General features: G+C 45.6%; 1 protein-coding gene across 4 annotated transcripts in view; it reads left to right on the forward strand.

Moving 5' to 3' along the window:
* Nucleotides 1-3,480: 3,480 nt before the first annotated feature.
* dab1a (DAB adaptor protein 1a) overlaps nucleotides 3,481-22,159 on the forward strand; it is a 157,758-nt gene continuing 139,079 nt past the window's right edge. For all 4 annotated transcript variants that reach the window (XM_056604545.1, XM_056604546.1, XM_056604547.1 and 1 more), the window contains exon 1: nucleotides 3,481-3,893. The gene's annotated coding sequence lies outside the window, so the exon portion shown is untranslated. The remainder of the gene's footprint in view (nucleotides 3,894-22,159) is intronic.

The raw sequence follows: 22,159 nt of genomic DNA on the forward strand, positions 1-22,159 counted from the left end.
ACAGAAAGACAGGCTGGTTGCAGGGTTCATTGTTGAGGACTACTAGCCTACTTTATCCTGTTGTTTGTGGATTTTACAGTGAGGCATTTCTTTGTGCAGACTTTGTTCTTTCATATGTTTATATACTATTTTGTATAGATTTATACAATAAACACTAAGTGATGACAGGGCTATGATGTTAGTCCATGTATCTACAGTAAATTAAGAAACAGGAAAGTAAAGTAATAAGTAGTGAAGTTACTTTTCAAATGCAGTAACTAGTAAAGTAATCTCATTACAATTTACAGAAGTAACTAGCAATAAGTAACTAATTACTTTTTTTGAGTAACTACCCCAGCACTGGCCCAATGTATCTGAGACTAAGATGGCAGCCAAGCTTGCTTTTACACTTGCAGAGAGAGACAGGGGACCCGATACCCTTTATTTAGCCCCCCTCTGGAGGAAAAAGGGTGTGTATGTGTGTGCGGGTGCGGGTGTGTCTGTGCGCTTTTAATGACATGTGATGGATCTTCCCAGAGGCAGGACTCCTCAGTTATACACACTGATGAAAGCACAAACATGTGTGACATTTCAACTGCGCAGATTTTCATCTCTAACCCCCCACAGGGTAACAGCCGTAAAATCAAACATAGACACACACGTGCGCACACACATGCACACGTGCGCACACACACACACACACACACACACACACACACACACACACACACACACACACACACACACACACACACACACACACACACACACACACACACACACACACTGTTTACTGTAACCATCTACACACAAGACAGCCTGTCATATGGATTCCATTCTTGATGATGGGACGAGGACGATGATAATGACGATGATTGTATGTCTTCTTTTCTGTCTTTCCCTTCGCCTCTGTCTACTTTCTACTCCTCCTTCTCCTCCATTTGCCTCCATACGCACGCTGTCAAGTTGTGATCCATCAGTGCTGTGGTGAATATAATGTTGTAATATTGTTCTCATATACTCTAGCTCTTAGATTGTTAGGGAAAATGTTAACACAAACCAATGATCAAAGTAAGGAAGAGTGACACACGGCCAAGCACACTCAAACAGATTCACATACAGACACACAAACTCACATACACCACACAAACTCACACGCACGCACGCACGCACGCACGCACGCACGCACGCACGCACGCAGGCACGCAGGCACGCCCACACACACACACACACACACACACACACACACACACACACACACACACACACACACACACACACACACACACACACACAAGCACACACACGAGCACACACACGAGCACACACACACACTCTCTCTCTCTCTCTCTCTCTCTCTCTCTCTCTCTCTCTCTCTCTCACAAACACACAAAATGTGAATTATTCTTACCTGAGAGTTTCAGTGAATGATGTTGCCAAAGCAGAAAGAAAAATCATTATACAGGGGTTGATGGCTTTTCAGTCTGTCTGTCTGACTCCATCTGTTTGTCCTTCCACTGGTCTGCATATAGATATATAATATAGTGGTCGGGTGTGGGTTACTTGGTGCGGGTCTCACTGGGAAGGGAGGTAAGACAGGGCACAGCTAATCTCATTTTAGAGAGAGCTGCTTCCCAAATTCACCTCCAGACATATTGATGGATGTGTTAGCACAGCAGTGTGATGTTACTACAGTAAGTCATCTTTCAAAGTGCATGCATAGCTTTTTGACCCTGCGATATATGCCGTGTTCACACATCTTTTGGAAGACAAGATCAGGGGAGGAGGCTGTTCCATTCTGAGGGCCCAAAAGTGCCTGAAGGCAGATAGCCTGTAGCAGGGGAGAAAGCCGCCAAGTGCTAGTGGTGGTTGTGGTGTTTGATGGAGATAGGTAGAGCAGAGAGAGAGAGAGAGACAGTGAGAAAGAGAGAGAAAAGTGCAGATGAAAGATGTTGTCATGGGGAAGGGTGGATGGTGGTAGTGAAGAGGGGGGGGGGGGGGGGGAGTGTTAAAGGATGGTCGGGTTCAGTCAGTTAAAGGATCAGTCACAACTGAGGCCCCGTCCACACAAAGTCGATTCTTGGGTGAAACCGCATACGTTTTTTTGCGTTTCGGCCGACCGTCCAGACGTTGCAACAAGAAAAGTCCCCCATAACCCATCAACAGCATCCAGGTCTTCATGCTGCGGTGAAAGAGGTTTTCAGAGTGTCCATTGCTCATCATTGAAAATCGAGGCCAGTGCTGTTCTTTTTAACATCTGCTCGTAGGAACCAGGGGACAACCATTGTAGTGATTCATCCTTTCCAATTCCCCAACTATTTTCATCGATTTATGTACGTCCTTAAATTTGTCTTTTTTTTTTTACCCACTCTGTGCCTTGTTCCATCCAGACGGATGTTGTGGTCTAAGGTGCAGTGCATGCGTGGGAGTCGGAATTGGGCCTCTGACAGTAGACCATAAAGACCAGCTACATTATTGACCAACAGGAAGTGTGGATCCAAGAGGCTGGATGCGTCAGTGTTTGCAAGTCTGCGGCCGAATGCAGCCAGATGAGAGGCTGAAGAGGCTGGAGGTTACCCCCAGAACGGCACTCCCCGGATGGGACATGCAGTCTGCTTACTGCCTTTGTCTCTCTGATCTCCAGGGGATGGTATACATAAGGTGGTTCTCAAAGTCAGTGACTTACACAGCGGACACACACACACACACACACACACACACACACACACACACACACACACACACACACACACACACACACACACACACACACACACACACACACACACACACACACATAAACACACGTTCCAGGCAGAAATACTATACTGCAGGTGGTAATGAAATCAATATCTCCCCATTGTAGGACCAGTTAAAGCCTAGGCTGAGGTTTCTGTTCATTATGTGTCTGTTTTTGCGTGTCTGCTGTTTCCATATGAGTAGGCCTATAAATTGATATATGTGTGTGTGTGTGTGTGTGTGTGTGTGTGTGTGTGTGTGTGTGTGTGTGTGTGTGTGTGTGTGTGTGTGTGTGTGTGTGTGTGTGTGTTACAGAGAAGAAGTCAGAAAAAGCAAGGGGATGAGGTTATGTTATAGCCTACTAATAATTGCGTTTATATTTTTTGTTGAGCTGTAAAGTTTTGTTTCAGAAAAGTTATGATCGTGTCCATATCTTAACAGCAGTTCATCGTTTGTCTTAACACTCGTTCAGACATAAAAGCCTCACTGGCACAGCACCACTCAAACAATCAAAAATATTGGCATACGGTTGCAACTTATTTTACAACTCCGCCGTCTACCCACTGACGTCTCGTTTTCCCTTTTATCGGTCTTTTGCACAGTCGCTTTTCTGTTGTTGCGGGTTCTATTTCATGCTCTTTTCGCTTGGAACCGCGAAATAGGGACAGTTCGGCAGCAGACGGGTTAAGGCGAACCCGGCGTTGTGATTGGCTGTCGGTTCGGCGGCCTGAACCACCCTTCAGAGAGAGGTAACTAGGCAACTTCAGCGGCAGCAGCCGATCGAGGGGACCAGCAAGTACGTGTGTATGTGTGTGTGTGTGTGTGTGTGTGTGTGTGTGTGTGTGTGTGTGTGTGTGTGTGTGTGTGTGTGTGTGTGTGTGTGTGTGTGTATGTGTATGTGACAGAGCGAGAGAGCAGAGAGGAGGAGGAGGGAGGGAAACAAGCAGGAAAAACGCGCTGAAAGCTTGACATACTTTTGTGGGCATGTGAAAAGATGTAACTCATCTTGGGAAGGAATCTCCCGGGATGGGAAACTGGATTATTGCTCCCCTTACCGAGACACCGTGGTGGACGTCCGAGTAGGCGAACCGGGGACACACACACAACGGAATGACTGGATTCTAACCTTTCGCAGAATGGGAACTTACTCTGCTCGATTTTCGTTAAGTGAAAAGGTAAGTGCTCGAATGCGTAATGTTGCAGCACGATTGACGAGTTTGTGTTTAAATTGCGGAGCGGTTCCCATTGACCTGGACGGCAGAGTGGTTAGAAGGGATTTCTGGGAGCCTGTGGATTCAAAGTGCTTGTCCTCAATCACTGCAACGCTTCCGCTGATGCATAGGTCTTTTAGCATGAGAAATAATTTACAGTGACACAGTGTGTAATGTTGTCATATATTTGTAGCTTGCGCGTGTGTGTGTGTGTGTGTGTGTGTGTGTGTGTATGTGTGTGTGTGTGTGTGTGTGTGTGACGAGTGAGTCATTCTGAGTATAAGTGTGTTTGTCAGAAAGACATCAATGGGAAAAGAGGGACGTGGAAACGGATGAGAGAGCTGAAAAGTGGCGTGCTGCTGCTGGTAGCTTATGTCCTCGGTGTTTGTAGGCTACAATTGTACCGATTTGACGTGTGGTCTAAAGGGATTCAGCGTGATGTGTAAATGGCTTAATTTTCCTAAAATGATTGTAGTAACGCGTGACATGGGCATGCTTTCCCGCTCCCGGGGTTGTGTGTCCGGTCTGTACCTCCCCTTCCCCTCTCCCTCCCCCCATGTTATCTTCTGCCGGTACAGTTTTTTTTTGCTAGAAACGGCTCTTAACAAGGGCTGTTTTAGTTTCCGGCTGGTAGACTTTTCCGCCTAGAGGGTGAAGTGAAACTAAGTAGAACGCGTGTGTTTTACTCGAGGTTATTCTGTGGGTGAAATGTGTGTTTCTTATACATAGGCGGGCCAATATGAATGTCAATTCATCCGAGTGTTGGTTTGAAACGATTCCCTGCAGTTCATCGTCAAGGGTTCAAGGAGAAAAAAGAGAAAGGGAGAAGGATGCAGACGTAGTGTGGGAGAGAATTAGCAGGTCAGTTCGCGGAAAAGGGGGCCGAGGCTCCGCTGCAGCTAAAAGCCGCATTAATCACGGCGCCCGGTGTTGCTCTGCAGCCCATTTCTCATCCGCGCGACTTCTTCCACGCACGCACACAAGCATGCCCGCACGAGCTCTTGATTCCGTGAAATCCCGAAACCGTGCTAAATCAGTTACTAGGATTCAGTTTCGCCTACTACGTTGAGTGTCTTCCTTCATTTCGATGAGTTGTATCTGGTTTGGGAGTGCGAAAATGCACGCGCTTTCCCGTTTGTGTGTGTGTGTGTGTGATTGTGTATGTGATTGTGTGTGTGTGTGTGTGTGTGTGTGTGTGTGTGTGTGTGTGTGTGTGTGTGTGTGTGTGTGTGTGTGTGTGTGTGTGTGTGTGTGTGAGAGATAGGTTGGGGGGGGGGGGTACCATGACTTGTCTTGAAACGCATAATTTGATTCGGAGAAGGGAGAGGAGAAGGATTTGCTGTGACAATTATGATCATTCCAAACTGCCTCCAGTCCACTGGGGTGAGCAGGGGACGGTATGTGTGTGCACGTGTGTGTGTGTGGGGGGTTATGCGGAGTAGGTGGGTGTATATTAGTGGTAAAAATATTCCTGAATATACGGCAGTAAACTCATCCACAAACATTGTATGTTCAGTCAGTCTTTCCTAAACATATGAAACCACCTGTATTTGGGAGTGTATCCGGAGACTGAGAGTTTTTTTTGTGTGTGTGTGTGTGTGTGTGTGTGTGTGTGTGTGTGTGTGTGTGTGTGTGTGTGTGTGTGTGTGTGTGTGTGTGTGTGTGACCATTCAGAGGGGCCTCTTACTTCAGCCTCTACGGGCCCAGCAGGACAAATCTTGGTCGTCATAGAAACCAATAGAGTGTTGTTTGGTCAATCTCAAAGGATCACTCTCTCTGTTTGTGTTTTTCTCTCTCTCTCTCTCTCTCTCTCTCTCTCTCTCTCTCTCTCTCTCTCTCTCTCTCTCTCTCTCTCTCTCTCTCTCTCTCTCTCTCTCTCTCTCTCTCTCAATCCCTGTCCCTCTCTCTGTCCCTCTCTCTCTCTCTCTCTCTCTCTCTCGCTCTCGCTCTCGCTCTCTCTCAATCCCTGTCCCTCTCTCTGTCCCTCTCTCTCTCTTTTTTTTATAAATGGCCCCCTCCCGCCCCCACATCTTTCTTTTCATTTATTCAGTTCTGCTCTATTTTAATTCTGCCCACGTTTTCACTGTGCTTATGTTTTTATGTGGCAACTATAATAGTGAACAGATTTTTTATTGTACGTATGTTCACACAGGACATTTCAATTCTGTGTCTACCCACACCTGTAACCCTCAACTAAATTGTTTACTCTGTCTCTATAGATTCCTTGGAAGCGTATCTTTTCCCAAGAGTGACAATCCTTTACAGATGTATCATATTTTCCTTGCTTCTAACTTTTCTGTGTGATAAAATGAACAGTTTAGTCTAAAATGAACAGTTTAGTCTAAAAGGAAGGATCAGCTAAATGATAAATCAACATGCACAAGTAGTATCGAACGCTGCCTCAAAGTGGGATGTATTTATATATTCATCTTGAAGCAGAATCAAAACCAGAACCATAGCTTGTTTGACACAGGAGAAAGCTTTGGTAAGCTAACAAACCGGCGCTATGTTACTTTCCGCCAGTCTTGCGCCGTAGCTCTCCTCCACTGCATTGCCTTATTTGATCGGCAGCTCAAATGTCTTTGGAACTGTTTGATTAATGATGCAAAGTCTTCTTTCAGTGTCCTAAAAATAGTCACATTCAGTTGTGTCAGAAATCCAATTGAAGATCCCTTGCTGGTTTGCCTGAGTTTTCCATTCCAATCCTCCCAACTGGACTAAACATACATACAACGTTTTTCTATGTATGGGTCTTTTCGCATGAAAGATACATTTTCATCTTGATCTAACATAGGTTTGTAATAGATTAGTTCAGGAAAACCTTTGCATAACCAAAATCATATGATGAGAAAACCTTGTTTAAGAGATCTTCAGTTAACAGGGCTCAACTGCATGGTGAAAATTAGGTGGTCTCAGACCACCTCATCTCATAGCCACCTGTCAAGTGGCTATGAGAGATAGCTGTGTTTCCGTCCGGAGGTGCAGAAAGAGCTGCCAGCTAATCTGCAGCAACAGTCCGTAATCTGTAATCTTCATAGAACACTCATACAATCTGCACTGCTGGGATTAACGTATAGTGCCAAAACAGCAACATGCCCCAGAGAGTGCACACAGCTTCAGACACCCGCACACCAGCACACGCACGCACGCACGCACGCACGCACGCACGCACGCACGCACGCACGCACGCACGCACGCACGCACGCACGCACGCACGCACGCACGCACGCACGCACGCAGACTGGCACGCACGCAGACTGGCAGGCAGGCAGGCTGGTAGGCAGGCAGGCAGGCAGGCAGGCTGGTAGGCAGGCAGGCAGGCAAGCAGGCAGGCAGGCAGGCAGGCAGGAGGGCATGCAGGCAGGCAGGCAGGCAGGCACGCACGCACGCGCGCGCGCACGTACAATTTACCTGCAAATATCCACAGTGTTTTGTGATTGGCCTGAATGAAAAGCTTTTTTCATATTCATCCAGCCATTCCTGATGGCTTTATACCAACGTAATGCCACTCCTTCTGGAGCATCAAGCCTGTGTCTAAAGAATGTCTACACAGCCAATGTGGAAAATTAAATGGTGGTTGTAATAAACAGAAGCATTGTTCTCTCTCTCTCTCTCTCTCTCTCTCTCTCTCTCTCTCTCTCTCTCTCTCTCTCTCTCTCTCTCTCTCTCTCTCTCTCTCTCTCTCTCTCTCTCTCTCTCTCTCTCTGCCTGTAGCTTAGCTTCAGGGATCCTCATGTTCCAGATGGGATGTTGATTAGCTCAACGCTCTCCTCCACCACCCGGTTGCCCTTCTAAACCGCCATACCTGCTGCCTTTCCCTTCCAATTCCCCTCCCTGTGTCAAATTCAACTTCGCCTCCATCTCTCGCTCTCCCTCCTGTGTGTGTGTGTGTGTGTGTGGGGGGACTCTGTCTCTCACTCTGAAGCAGGTTTTTCTTCTTCTTGTACTTTCTCAGGTGCTCACACTCCTAATGATGTTTCACTAGAAACAAAAGCACTTCAGAAAGGGACATTTGCAAGTAAGACAAAAATCACACATGTGTGGGTCCACACACACGCATGCACACACGCACACTAGGGCTGGGATAAACGATTATTTTTTAAACGATTAATCTAGCGATTATTTTTTCGATGCATTGATTAATCTAACGATTAATTTTTTCAGTTCGATTCGATTATCGATTATCTCCCCATTAATTGACTAATAGCAATTTATACATGTTGATTTACATATCTGAATGAAAAAAATATGAATTCCTTAACATTTCAAAAGATGTTTATTGCCTTTAAATTCCAAAATAAAAGTGCAAAGTAATGCACTCTTAGAATTCTACGGTGCTTGGTCATCTGCAGCTGCTACCGGGTGGCGCCTCTTCAGGTGCTGGTGAATTGCCGTGGTGCTAGAATGGAAAGTCATCTCGATTTTGCAAAGACGACATATCACGGAATCGTTTCCTTTTACATTAAAGAATTCCCATACTTTAGAGGAACGAGTGCGTGGCGTCTTGCACTTATGAAAGTCTGAGGAGCCACTCGTGTTGCTACTACGCTCCGGCGCCGCCCATCTTTGTTTTGGGTTTTTCGAATCAACGCGCATTTTTCGCGTCAACGTAATTTATGCGTCGACGTCATCGATTACGTCGACGCGTCGTCCCAGCCCTAACGCACACGTAGGCAGTGTAGGCACACACACACACACACACACACACTTACAACCATCACCCTTGAGTAACAGAACATTAACACTTAAATTAATTCAGAGCCTCACATAGTAATTTTCATTGATCACCAATTCAAGATCACCAATCACGCATAAACACACACACACTGCCTTTGTCTCTCTGATCTCCAGGGGATGGTATACATAAGGTGGTTCTCAAAGTGACTTACACAGCGGACACACACACACACACACACACACACACACACACACACACACACACACACACACACACACACACACACACACACACACACACACACACACACACACACATAGACAGACACACACACACACACACAGATATACGTAGACATAAACAGAGGGAAGATTTGGGCATTGCGCAGGGCCTCGGTGCCGGTGGTATATTACGTGCTCTTTGTAACATCTGCTGCTATGTGGAGGAAGAGATGAAAAATCAGCATTAAACAAAGAATCCTAAATCAAATTTGAATCTGTGTTTTAAGCACCGAGACACTTTATTTGGACACCTACTGTAGGGCTAGCAGAGCCTAGGTGGAAGCCGGGCTTCAGTGTTGGTCTTATTCGTCCAACACAATGGATAGTGAATGCATGCTCCCTTGGAGGACGGCAGCGCCGAGTCAAGCACGCTATGTTTATTCTGGTGAGTGCTTGTTGGCGCTTCAGTTGATGGGGAGGGAGGGAGGGGGTGGTTGGGGTGGGGGATGGCCGGGGGTTGTTGGGGTGGGGTGGGTTGCGTGGGATGGGGGTTGGTTAGGAATCCCTGTGCAACGGGGCTCCTTTCACTTGAGCATAAAAGAGGCTGGAAGGGAGGAGAGAAAGTTAGGAAGAGGATTAGACGCTCCCCAGAGAGGGTCTCATCTCACCCCCCCAGTCACTCCTGCACTTTCTCTCTTCCTCCCTCTTTCAATCTTTCTTCTCTCACACTCTTTCTCTCTCTCTCTCTCTCTCTCTCTCTCTCTCTCTCTCTCTCTCTCTCTCTCTCTCTCTATCTCTCTCTCTCTCTCTACTCTCTCTCTTTCTCTATCACTCCCCCCCCCCCCTCTCCTCTCTCTCCCCTTGCTCTCTCTGTCGGTGCTCATTTATGTTATGGCTTCCCGCTAATGAATTAGCTTGCCTTTTTTATGTGCTAGCTCATTCCTCTCTCTCTCTCTCTCTCTCTCTCTCTCTCTCTCTCTCTCTCTTGGTCTCTGCGCACCCCTCTGTGACCCTGTGTGTTTCCAAAGATTAACCACAATTAGATATTCCCCAGCTGTCCGGGAGGTACCACCTGATAGGCCGGCCCGAGAAACGCTAAATGGGCTTTTCCGCTGCAGAGCAATGCATGCAGTCTCCCTCCTGACATTTTGGAAATGAGTTGGTCTGAAAGACTTGTAGGTGGGAGACAAGAGGCATGAAGGGTGGTCCTGGGGACATCAGCTGAGGTGTTTGCGAAATAGGGTGTGTGAGTGGTGTGGTGGGGTGGGTTGGGCTAGGATAGGAAGGGTTGTCTCTAGACTTTAAAGCAAATAACTTTCACTGGGAACAGAAATGAACCCAACTACCTCACATTTCCTGGATGGGTTCAGATCCGGCTGGCTGGGCCAATAAGAGTGGTCTGGGAAACCACATTCTGCTGATATACATTGTCTATTGCTCATACACACACACACACACACACACACACACACACACACACACACACACACACACACACACACACACTAGAGGAAACACACATTGAAGGGAAAAACACTTTAGAAAGAGACTCATTTCCAAGAGAGCTATAGTGAAAGCGGCTGCAGTATGCAGGATTTCTATAAAAAGCTTTATCCTTAATCCAAGCATGCACAAGTTTCAAATCTGTATTAACCTGGACTTTGTAAAGCTGTTCAGTGATAGTGGGTTTAGAGGAGCAGATGTTAAAAAAATACATTTCGAAAAGGATTGGGGTTTGTGTTTGCGTGTGTGTGTGTGTGTGTGTGTGTGTGTGTGTGTGTGTGTGTGTGTGTGTGTGTGTGTGTGTGTGTGTGTGTGTGTGTGTGTGTGTGTGTGTGTGTGTGTGTGTGTGTGTGTGTGTTGGAGGAAGGTCATTAACTGAAGTACCTCAGTGTCAATGGCACAGCGGAGGCCTGAGTGCCCCATACGGTTATTTCTCCCACAGGCTAAGTGGACACCACCTATAATCACTGTCTCTCGTCTACAATTTTTTTGTCCACTGGGACCGAAAAAACTATAGCAACCTGTGACATAGTGGGGTGAATAATCAAAACCTATATTATATTTAATATGTTCTTCCTGAAGGTGACGATGAATCTGAATGAATCCTCTAGTTGTTTTGCATTTTATAACAGTTATGTTTAATTCAAGGTATACACAAATGAAAACAGGCTCTTACATGCCCAAAGGATTTCCACCATCAGATTAGTTTTGTGTCTTCCGGATATGTATATATATATTTAGCGCAAAATATTTAACGCCCAATTTAATAAAATACTGCTATAATAGCAGGCCTATCGCACCAGTTACTCAAAGTAACTCAAGTGCCCATGTGCCAAGCGCGAACGCATGCACCACAAGCAAGCACATGCGCACAAACATACACGGAAACACGCACACACTAAACACACACACAAACACGCAGACACACTGCACGTCAACGCAAAGACAAACGCAGACAAACATACACGCCGCGCACACACGCCCCCACGCGCGCACGCACACACACACACACACACACACACACACACACACACACACACACACACACACACACACACACACACACACACACGCACAAGTAAGACGTTTAAAAGAGACATATTATGGTGTTTTCCTAACAAGTAAACATAGTATTTGAGTTCCAGAAAATATTTTTTTGAAGCTGTTTGCTGAAAATAGCTTTTAGGAAAAAATATATCGTCTACCGCTATTCTTCGTTTGCAACCACGTGATCAAAATGACGTAAAAAGTGCTTACGTCACGACTAGGGATGCAAACAATTAATCGATTATCGATTAATTGTCGATAAGAGATTACTCGATTAAAATAAATTACTTGCAATTAATCGCATTTTAACCCGTAATTCCCCAACCGTCCACGTGAGGGCGCACTTGACGCCAGACGTACTTGACGCACACGCGGGAACACAAGCGGGAACACAAGCAAAGCAGGGCCGTGTTCCAATACCCGTACTTCCATGAATATACTTAAAGGAAGTATACTATCCGCACTGGCTACTACGTAAATTTTTCAGATGCGAGTGCTGTTCCAAATCGAGTACTCCGTGGTGCACTAACCGGAAATTACGATCACGACTGCCGCCGTGGCTCCTCCCCCGCAATAAACATCCCGCTTTGAACGGTGAACTCTTTACGCCTAGCAGCTATAAAAAGCTATAAAAACTATAAAAACTACAAAATGACTATATTAATGCAGGCTATGTGGAAAATGCGCCGACTTTGGCTCAGCCTGGCTCCGCCTCTTCTGCTACGTAGCTAAGAAGGCTGCCGTTGAGTACGGGGAGTGTCCTTCGATCCACACTTCACGATCAGCCCGTTTTGAGTACGGCATCCGGGTCCTTGAAGTATACTTCTTTTCGCCGGATCTGAATTGGAGTACTGCGTACTCAAATTTTGGCTAGTAAGTACGGACAGTACGGGTATTGGAACACGGCAGGACGGAGTGCAGTATGGAGCCACTTTAAGTTGGTTAATGACGACAAAGACGCCAAATGCACAATATGTGGAAGTATTCTAAAGTACAACAACTAAACGACTTTGTTGAATTACCACCTAAATGTGTCACATTCAGAAGGAAATTCAGCTTCTCAGAAGAATTGCCGCTTATCAATTAATCGATCATCGATCGATAAGATGAAACAACTATCGATTAATGAATTACTCGATAATTTGCATCCCTAGTCACGACGGCGGCCATCTTGGTAGGAAAACACAAGCGATCAAAATTGGCTTAAGCAGCGGGCTGGACGGATCACTGCATCCAAGCTGAAGGCGGCTTGTTGAACCAAACTTCACAAGCCGTCTTCTTCTCTTATTAATTCGATTTGCTACCCGGAAGCAAATACATTTCCCAATGCAGCAACATCTTGGGGCCAATGAAGCACAAGCAAGGGCTTGTTATGCCGAATAAATGAATAAAACGCATGAAGATTTCTCGGTCTCTGAATGTGGTTTGTTCGTTTACCCTCAAAAGCCCTTTCTTGGAGCCTCCCCAGATGGCATAGTGAAATCAAGTGCCCAACGACTTTCGAGACGTTGACCCTGAAGCCGCGCAGGAGTCAAAGATTTCTGCCTATTGAAAAATGGAACTATCATCAGACTTCCGGAAATCATGCCTACTATTTCCAAGTCCAAGCCCAGATATTAATATGTGGCCTGGATTACTGCGACTTTGTGGTCTGGACCACAAAGGGAATATTGAAAGGATCCTGCCTGACGCTCAGTTTTGGGCATCGACAATTCAGAGTGCTGAGGCATTTTTTAAGGTGGGAGTATTCCCAGAACTTGCTGTACATTGGTATTCCCGACCTACAGTTGCTGAAGTGATTACCACAAATACGAGTGTTGGCGAGATGTATTTGTGCCATGTCGCCCCAGTAGATGTTCGAAATCCAAGTGCGGCGTCGCTCCTCGGTCAACTCACGCGTCCGCTCACCTTGAGTTGTGACTTTAGTCACTTTTGGAATCCTAAAAAAAATGCAATTCCCATTCTCCCGTATGAAATTATTCGCACAACCGTGCACAGCACAACTGGTAGGCATTATTAGCCAAACAAAATAATGTAATAGCGTAAGAATTTAGGTTAGATACGTGCTTTGCGATTGAATTAGGGATGCAAATTATCGAGTAATTCATTAATCGATAGTTGTTGTTTCATCTTATCGATCGATGATCGATTAATTAATAAGCGGCAATTCTTCTGAGAAGCTGAATTTCCTTCTGAATGTGACACATTTAGGTGGTAATTCAACGAATTTGTTTAGTTGTTTACTTTAAAATACTTCCACATATTGTGCATTTGGCGTCTTTGTCGTGGCATCCCTAGATTGAATGAAATCCACTCTAATGTGACTGAAACGAGTGTAGCGGGGCGCAATGTTGTGATTGCTTTCCTACCAAGAAGTCAGACTTCCGGTTTGGTTAGGAATTTTAATTAGCTGTGACGTCAGTTGCAAACGAAGAATTCCCCTCTGTTTCAGTCCTTTCAGAATGCGTTTTTTCTGGTGTCTGTGGCATTGATGCAAATGAGCTGCTGCCCATTGACCAATGAGCTGTCAGACTGAACCACAGCATGGAGGAGAAGGGATTGTTGCCGTTTGCTGACTCCTGGAGCTCTATATCTATATAATATAATATAACATAATAATAATATTATGTACGGGTAAAAAAGGCGAGGCGCACAAGCATAGCTTTTACATAAAAGCTGTGCTTGTGCGCCTCGGATGATATGTGCGCCTCGGATGATATTATGAATAATAAAGAATAAAGATGTGTCTGATATCTCTGGTACTTCCACAAGTAAAGACTTTTTTGGGGGATATTGGGGGATATCTCGGCCATGGTTGAGAAGAATTGGGGGGAAGGAACTTTGGCATTGACTCTCTGAAGTCCATGAACCGCGACATGGAGAAGAAAAGGATTCTACTCCGGGAGCTGAGCTGCCGGACTGCCTCTGAGCTCCCCGCGCCGGAGCTGCTGGCCGCCGTCGAAGCCGTCCGGCCGCAGTCCAGCAGCTCCGGCGGTGTACTCCACTGAACTGGCGCCGAAGCTAGGTGGCACCTCCAGCGGACTAGCAGCTCCGGCGGACGAGCAGCTCCGGCTGGGGTAGCTCGGCGGCAGTCCGGCAGCACAGCTCCGGGAGTACAATACCTTTCTACTCCATGTCTCCTCCTCCCGACTTCCCTTCGGCGACAGCTACGGCGGGGGGTGAGCTCGGCGCCAGAGAAAGGGATTGTACTCCTGGAGCTTAGCTGCAGGGCTAGCGCAGAGTTCCCCCCGCCGGAGCTGCTCGTCCGCTGGTCCACAAAATCTTAGCGATGCTCTGATTGGAGGGGAGTGGGGAAGTGGGAGGTAATATTCAAATGTGCCCCCTTCCTACGTAGTAGGAGGCGCCGAAACTGACTCGCTCGTTTGGTAGCTGGAGGCGGGCTGCTTCGAGAAATGCGTATCTCACTCAAAAAATCATGTACAGACTTATTTCAAAGTTTGTCTGCGTGTGGGAGCACCATCTACCCAGAACAACACCCCAAATCCCAGGAAAAGGGCTGTTTTCATAATATGTCCCCTTTAACGGCTCCGCCATCGGCAGATGCTTAGGTAAGAACACACACGCAAGCACGCACAAACATACACGGAAAGGCACACACATGCGCACACACACACAAGGCTGCACACTAGGGGTGTGAATCTTTGCCTTCAGACGATTCGATTCGATTAACGATTTAGTAGTTGGCGATTCGATTCAAGGACAATTATTTTTTTTTCAAACGATTCGATTCGATTCTGTAAACCACGATTCGATTCAGTAACTTTGAACCAAAATTCTATATCCGTGAAATAAACATGCAATAATGTGACACCCTGTCATGGGTAGATGTGTTGGAGCGTCTTTAACTAGGTGGAAAATCACTCAGGAGCCGACGAGAAGTTTGGAAAAAGATGGGATCTTTTATTTTCCCAATTTAAGGCCTATAAGGCAATAAAAATAAAACGAAAATCAACAAAAAGAAAAATACTTTTCACTAAACAAACTCAATGGGCTTGAGAGTCACAAAAACATCAATTCGAACTTAAGCATACTGGACCTTTATATTATTGCTAGATTTTGGCGTAGCCAAAATATACAAATACTGCAATAAACATAATTACAAAAACTCGGGGTCACTTCCGGTTTACCCGGAAGTTATGACGTTAATTTAAACCCCGTTGACGCGGCACACATTCCCTAATACAAAGTCTAGACGAGACGCTGATAAGACGAACATTTACGCTGTGTTAACATGTAACTTTTAAACTAAATAAACAAACCTGGAATTTGACAACGACATACTTGTTTGAATGGTTATTGCAACAGAACAGGTGACGTTAATGGTAAATGATATTAAACAGAACGTTGTAATGATGGTACTTGCAAGGTTGTATTAAACTGCCGTAGCGCGCATGATAAATGACATGGTTGATAAATGATTTTAAAACGGTAGGAAGGTAACGGAATACATAGTCAAACAAGACAAACACACACAGGCAACATTGACGGAAGCTATGCGCCCCGTCACACACCCCTTGTCAATTTTACCATTATTCTTTGCGAAGCCAAAATGCTTCCACACTTTGGATTTCAAGTTTGCTGGTGCATTAACAATCTCGCTGCCGCTCTCTGCCATGTTTGAAATGCACCAGTAGAGGGTGAGGGAGAAAGTCCCTCGTGGGACTTCCTTGCAAGCTGACTAGCTGATGACAGAGTTACGGATTACCGAGCTGCACTTCACAAAATAAACGTGTAAACTAAGTCTTAAAACATTAATCATAATCGATTCATACGATTTAAAGCATTTATATCGATTATTGGTGAAGCCAAAGCGATTCATTCTATTTATTTATTTTAGCAGATCGATTTAGTTGAATCGGTAGGACTGACAATCGATTCATCGATGCATCGCATGAATCGTTACACCCCTACCGCACACACACCGCACGTCAACACAAAGGCCAGCGACACATACACGGAAGCGCGCACAAACACACGCACACACACACACACATACACACACACGCTCACACGCACAGGTAAGAATTTTAACAGCTCCGCCATCTGCACACGCACAGGTAAGAACACACACGCAAGCACGCACAAGCATACACGGAAGCGCACACACCCGCTCATACACACACACACACACACACAGGTTAAGACGTTTCACGGCTCCGCCATCGGCTCTCGCCGAGGTAAGACGTCATGTTTTTAAACACGTCGACAAACTCTGCCAGGTAACACGTTCTGTCTATAGACATACAGACAGAAATTGCGATAAAATTAGACAATTTTTCACCTCGACATGCAACAGCAGGTCGTTCATTTTGTCATATAAAAACTGTTCAATTCAAACATCGCACCGACCGGCATATCAACACAGAAGTCATTTAATTCTTAAAGAGACGGTGTCCCTCTAACACAGAACGAAAACATGTCAATAACACAGTATGGTGAATTATGTCTATAGAGCAGTGTTGTTTTTGGCAGGCATTTTAGATTTAGTTTTAGTCTTAGTCTTTTTGACGAAATGCTTCTTAGTTTTAGTCCCATTTTAGTCATTTCTATCTTTGAAAGTTTTAGTCTAGTTTTAGTCTGACGAAAACTCAAAAGGTTTTAGTCTAGTTTTAGTCCGACGAAAACTCGTCCACCAGCCTCTCTCTGTAGTGTATGAGTGTGTGTGTGCCGTGTGCGTGCAGGCGCAGCTGCGCGCGAGCACACGAGCCAGTGTTGCGGGGGGGGGGGGTGGAAGGGTCTCACGTGACGCGTTTTATCCAATCAGGTTGCTTGGATGCTCCAATTGAAACCCATTCTATTCTACGTGAACCACCTACATGTAAGCCGCTAGAAGCAGTTAAAAACGGATATGGAGTTAGATTCATGCCAAAACCCCTCACACACGTAAAACGTGTTTTGCTCACGCAAAACGTGTTTTGCTCACGCATAACGATTCACACGCACACAAAACGTGTTTTACTCACGCAAAATGATTCACACACACGCTCAGTGTGGTTTGCAAATGCAAAACATCATTCACAAACTAAAGCATTTTGCTTCAGAAACAAATACAGTATGTTTTACACAAAGTACAAAAAAAAATCCTTCAAGTACACAAACAATTCTACAAGTACGGAACACGAAAGCTGCGCGTGGATCGGAATGCATTTGCGCACGGATCGGATTGCATTTGTGTGAGGAACAGCAAGGCGGAAAATTTGTGCCAAAAGTCACGTGACAAATAAATGTCCTGTTATTCACACTACACAACAGCAGGTGGCGGTGTTGAGTCAGTTTAAGGACGCCAGGACGATCTTTTTTCTCCCCAAAATCTTTATTTGATGCCGGCCAAACGTGTGTGGATTCAACTCCATACTATGCGACTTGCCGCCCCTTTGTCACGGAATCGTACGACACGGAGAAAAGCTAGTTTGGGAGATTAAATTGAACAAAATGAGCGGCCAACAGGTGAGTCCAATGGAAGTGTCGCCACTCTGTTTTGGAATCAAATAAAGATTTTGGGGAGAAAAAAGATCGTCCTGGCGGCCTTAAACTGACTCAACACCGCCACCTGCTGTTGTGTAGTGTGAATAACAGGACATTTATTTGTCACGTGACTTTTGGCACTAATTTTCCGCCTTGCTGTTCCTCACAAATGCAATCCGATCCGTGCGCAAATGCATTCCGATCCACGCGCAGCTTTCGTGTTCCGTACTTGTAGAATTGTTTTGTGTACTTGAAGGATTTTTTTTTGTACTTTGTGTAAAACATACTGTATTTGTTTCTGAAGCAAACTGCTTTAGTTTGTGAATGATGTTTTGCATTTGCAAACCACACTGAGCGTGTGTGTGAATCATTTTGCGTGAGTAAAACACGTTTTGTGTGCGTGTGAATCGTTATGCGTGAGCAAAACACGTTTTGCGTGTGTGAGGGGTTTTGGCATGAATCTAACTCCATAAACGGAGCGGACTAGAGCGGACTGGAGCGGAGTGAAATCCCCGCTCCGGCCTTTGAATTTAAAACCGCTCTGCGCTCCAACCCGCTCCAACGTATTTCTTCCGCTCCGCTCCACCACCCGCTCCACGCTCCGCTCCGCTCACATGCTCTCACTAACAATTTAGTCTCGTCTAGTTCTCGTCTGACGAAAATGTCTACATTTTTCGTCACATTTTAGTCTTTATATGGCTTTGGTGACGTTCGTCTTAGTCTCATTTTCGTCATGGAAAAAAGGGGTCTGACGACGTCATTTTCGTTTTCGTCTTGCCTGACGAAAACAACACTGCTATAGAGTCCACCACAAGATTGCACTTTGTTGCTCAAATGTAATATTACTTTTCTCCTTGAGCCTCCCGAAATGTCTTGCGATATTGCAACACATTCTCACTCCGAGCGCGTCGATTTCTGACGAACGGTCAGTGACTTTTGCTTCAGTTTCTGACGCAAAAGGGTACCCTTGCGCTGCTTTTTTAGACGCATGGGGTTTTCAACTAGTTACAATGTAACCCTTTGACGGGGGACCCGATGGCTGCACATAGAGACGCTATGAGCATTCATATCCCATTGGCTAACGGAGGACCTTGCGCTTCTTTTTTCGACGCAGGGGGTTTTCCACTCATTGCAATGTAATCCCTCCACGGCAATATATGAAGCTATGAGCATTCATTCCATTGGCTAACGGAAGAGCCGATGGCTGCACATAGAGACGCTATGAGCATTCATCCCATTGGCTAACGGAGGACCTTGTGCTTCTTTTTTCGACGCAGGGGTTTTTCCACTCATTACAATGTAATCCCTCCACGGCAATATATGAAGCTATAAGCATTCATCCCATTGGCTAACGGAAGAGCCGATGGCTGCACAATAACGGCGATTTTACAGTGACATCTGTGACATTCCTCAACACAACTACACCAACGTGTCCTTGTTAATTACACAACATGTATGGGTTAAGGCTCTGGGCATCAGTTGTCCTGTTTGGTGCTTTGATTGAGAGAAACAATCGTTTTTTTGATCAGTGTTGGGTAGCCGAGCGTTGGGTTCCGTTGGGTTCCGAGCGAGTCGATTTCTGACGAACGGTCAGTGACTTTTGCTTCAGTTTCTGACGCAAAAGGGTACCCATGCGCTGCTTTTTTAGACGCATGGGGTTTTCAACTAGTTACAATAACCCTTTGACGGGGGACCCGATGGCTGCTGAAAACCCCATGCGTCGAAAAAAGCAGCGCAAGGGTACCCTTTTGCGTCAGAAACTGAAGCAAAAGTCACTGACCGTTCGTCAGAAATCGACGCGCTCGGAGTGGCTTCAGTTTCTGACGCTGAGGTCGTTGCTATAGAGGCCACGTCCGTGCGCTTTTTTTGACAACTGACAGAGCAACCCTTTCTCATCAAAATTACGTTCCCAGAGAACTATTCGGCATTCTCAATTACGTTTGTCTAAAAAACGTATTTTGTCCGTGATTACGTTTTATTGAACATATTGTAATGACCTCGCCGGTGACATGACGATGTCGAGTCATTAGTAATTGAAGGAACTTTTAATGAACCAAAACCAGGTCACTGAAACCCGTAACCAACGGCAGAAATCCCACCCAAAACAAACCCCGGTTACCCCGGCAACCCCCAACACGGTCTCACTCATGTGCAGGCCCCCACCCTCGTGTTCTTCCAAGGCCCTCCCCCAGCTGACCTAATGATTCGCCCCCACACTGATTGACAAGAAGAACATTACAATACATGCACACAGAACAACTGGCATAACGGACAACGAAATACAATGCAACACATAACACACAAACTATTTAACTGTCCCAGGGTCGCTACAATATCGTAAATACAAATTCGTTCTCAGCCTATTTTTGCCATTTATTTACCGTGTTACTATGGCAGAATAAAGAATAAATTAATGCATTATCATTCATCTTGAACATGTGTTTTTACAGTATAGAGTGGTGGAGAGGGATGACGTATGTTGGCAAACCCGGAAGTGAGCGTCGCCCTCGGTTCCCTTGACAAAAAGCCAACGGGTTTTCCATTGGATTTTGGATTATTGCAGAAAAATCCTCAACTCCTCAAAAACGGAAAATAAATAAATAAATAAAAATAACCGTGCTCCAAAGAACGAAGTGTAAACCAATGCATTCTGAATGGGAGTGTTTCTCCGATTTTTCCATGCTACACAACGAAATGTAAACCCATGCAAATAAAGACTTCATGGTCATAATAATTTAAATATCATTAATCTACTACTGAGTGTGTAGGGAGGTAGGCTATTCTATTTTTTTCAACGGGGCTGAATCCAGTCACTTGACCGTCATGGTTGCTATGGTGGTTGCTATCGACCGCCCCCTCTAATACTCGTGGCTCACGCGGCAAAGGAGCTGCCGTAAATTGGGTTGTTTTTGTCGTAAACTAGGGTCCGATGGTTGAAAAATAGACAGATATTCCAAGGTATCCTTAAAAGGCCGCTTGGATGTGTTTATTTTCTGCAGTTTAGACTTTTTCTATACCTAATTTTTGAAAGCAAAACACCAAGCTCATTGATTTAACGAGGGAGGGTTATTTGAAACAATTTATTAAATAAATATTTGTGAGAGGTCATTCCTTCTCCTGATTTTACTTCCTATTTATGTCGAGGGTAAACCCCTACTGTCCACAAGCATCCCCCCCCTCCCCATATGGATTTGGAGAATTGTTGCCACGTCCCAGTGGTGGAGGTATCATATATATATGAAAGAGGGCATTCAATTATAGCCTACAATGATCAATTAGGAGGCCGAAGCCTTAAAGGAAGTGATGCAATAGGTGACTGAGTCGACAACATTTAAGTAAGCTGTATATGTATAGGGTCTCTTATATATCAAAGAGGGTCTCAAAGGACGCATACGCTTCAACCTGTGGCTCCAGCACTACAGGAAATTACTCAGCAAGTGCTCCATCTCGTTGCAACTCACCCAGCGGCTCGCTTGCAAGATTTTGGCCTGAAGTTCTTCCCAGACCTACACCCTAGCCATCCAACATGCATATCTGAGAATCAGGCCTCTCTTTAATAATGACAAAAAGTTATGAGAGAAACACACATTAACTTTTTGTTATCTCATAAGCGGCGTGGTGCCGGCTCCTTTTGACCTTTTGACCCCCGACTTCAAAAACGTGGCCACAGGCCAGCTGTGTCTACACACCTTTAGCCACAAATGTACACCTCCATCCCACCAAAAATGGGGACTAGAAACTAACCTCTGTCTTATGTACATTTACTGTACTGTTGGAGGTCACGCCCCTTTGCCGACCTTTTCGAGATAGCCACGGATGCTAAAATGTTTACACACATTTCCCGGGGCCCCGTGAACGACATATCCGAGATTTGGAGTTCTAGCCCTTAGAGAAAAAAAGTTTTCCCAAATGGAGTATCATTTGGACAAAGCCCCTCAGAAGTGTAGCCTGCAAGACCTAATGGTTCAGAATGTGGTGGAACAACAGTTTTTGAGATAGGAAGGTCCTACCGCCCTGAAATTTTAATACCTTATTCTAGGGCCTAACTGGGACCTCCGCACCGAAACTTGGCCCGTTCGGACCCCGAGGGCAGGAAGGGGGGGGCCTGCCCTCGGGGTCTGACCGGGCCAAGTTTCGGGCAGGAAGGGCCCCCCCTTCCTGCCCTCGGGGTCCGACCGGGCCAAGTTTCGGTGCGGAGGTCCCAGTTAGGCCCTAGAATAAGGTATTAAAATTTCAGGGCGGTAGGACCTTCCTATCTCAAAAACTGTTTTTCCACCACATTCTGAACCATTAGG

Source organism: Gadus chalcogrammus, chromosome 12 (assembly GCF_026213295.1).
Source record: "Gadus chalcogrammus isolate NIFS_2021 chromosome 12, NIFS_Gcha_1.0, whole genome shotgun sequence".
In the NCBI taxonomy this organism is placed as follows: Eukaryota; Metazoa; Chordata; class Actinopteri; order Gadiformes; family Gadidae; genus Gadus; species Gadus chalcogrammus.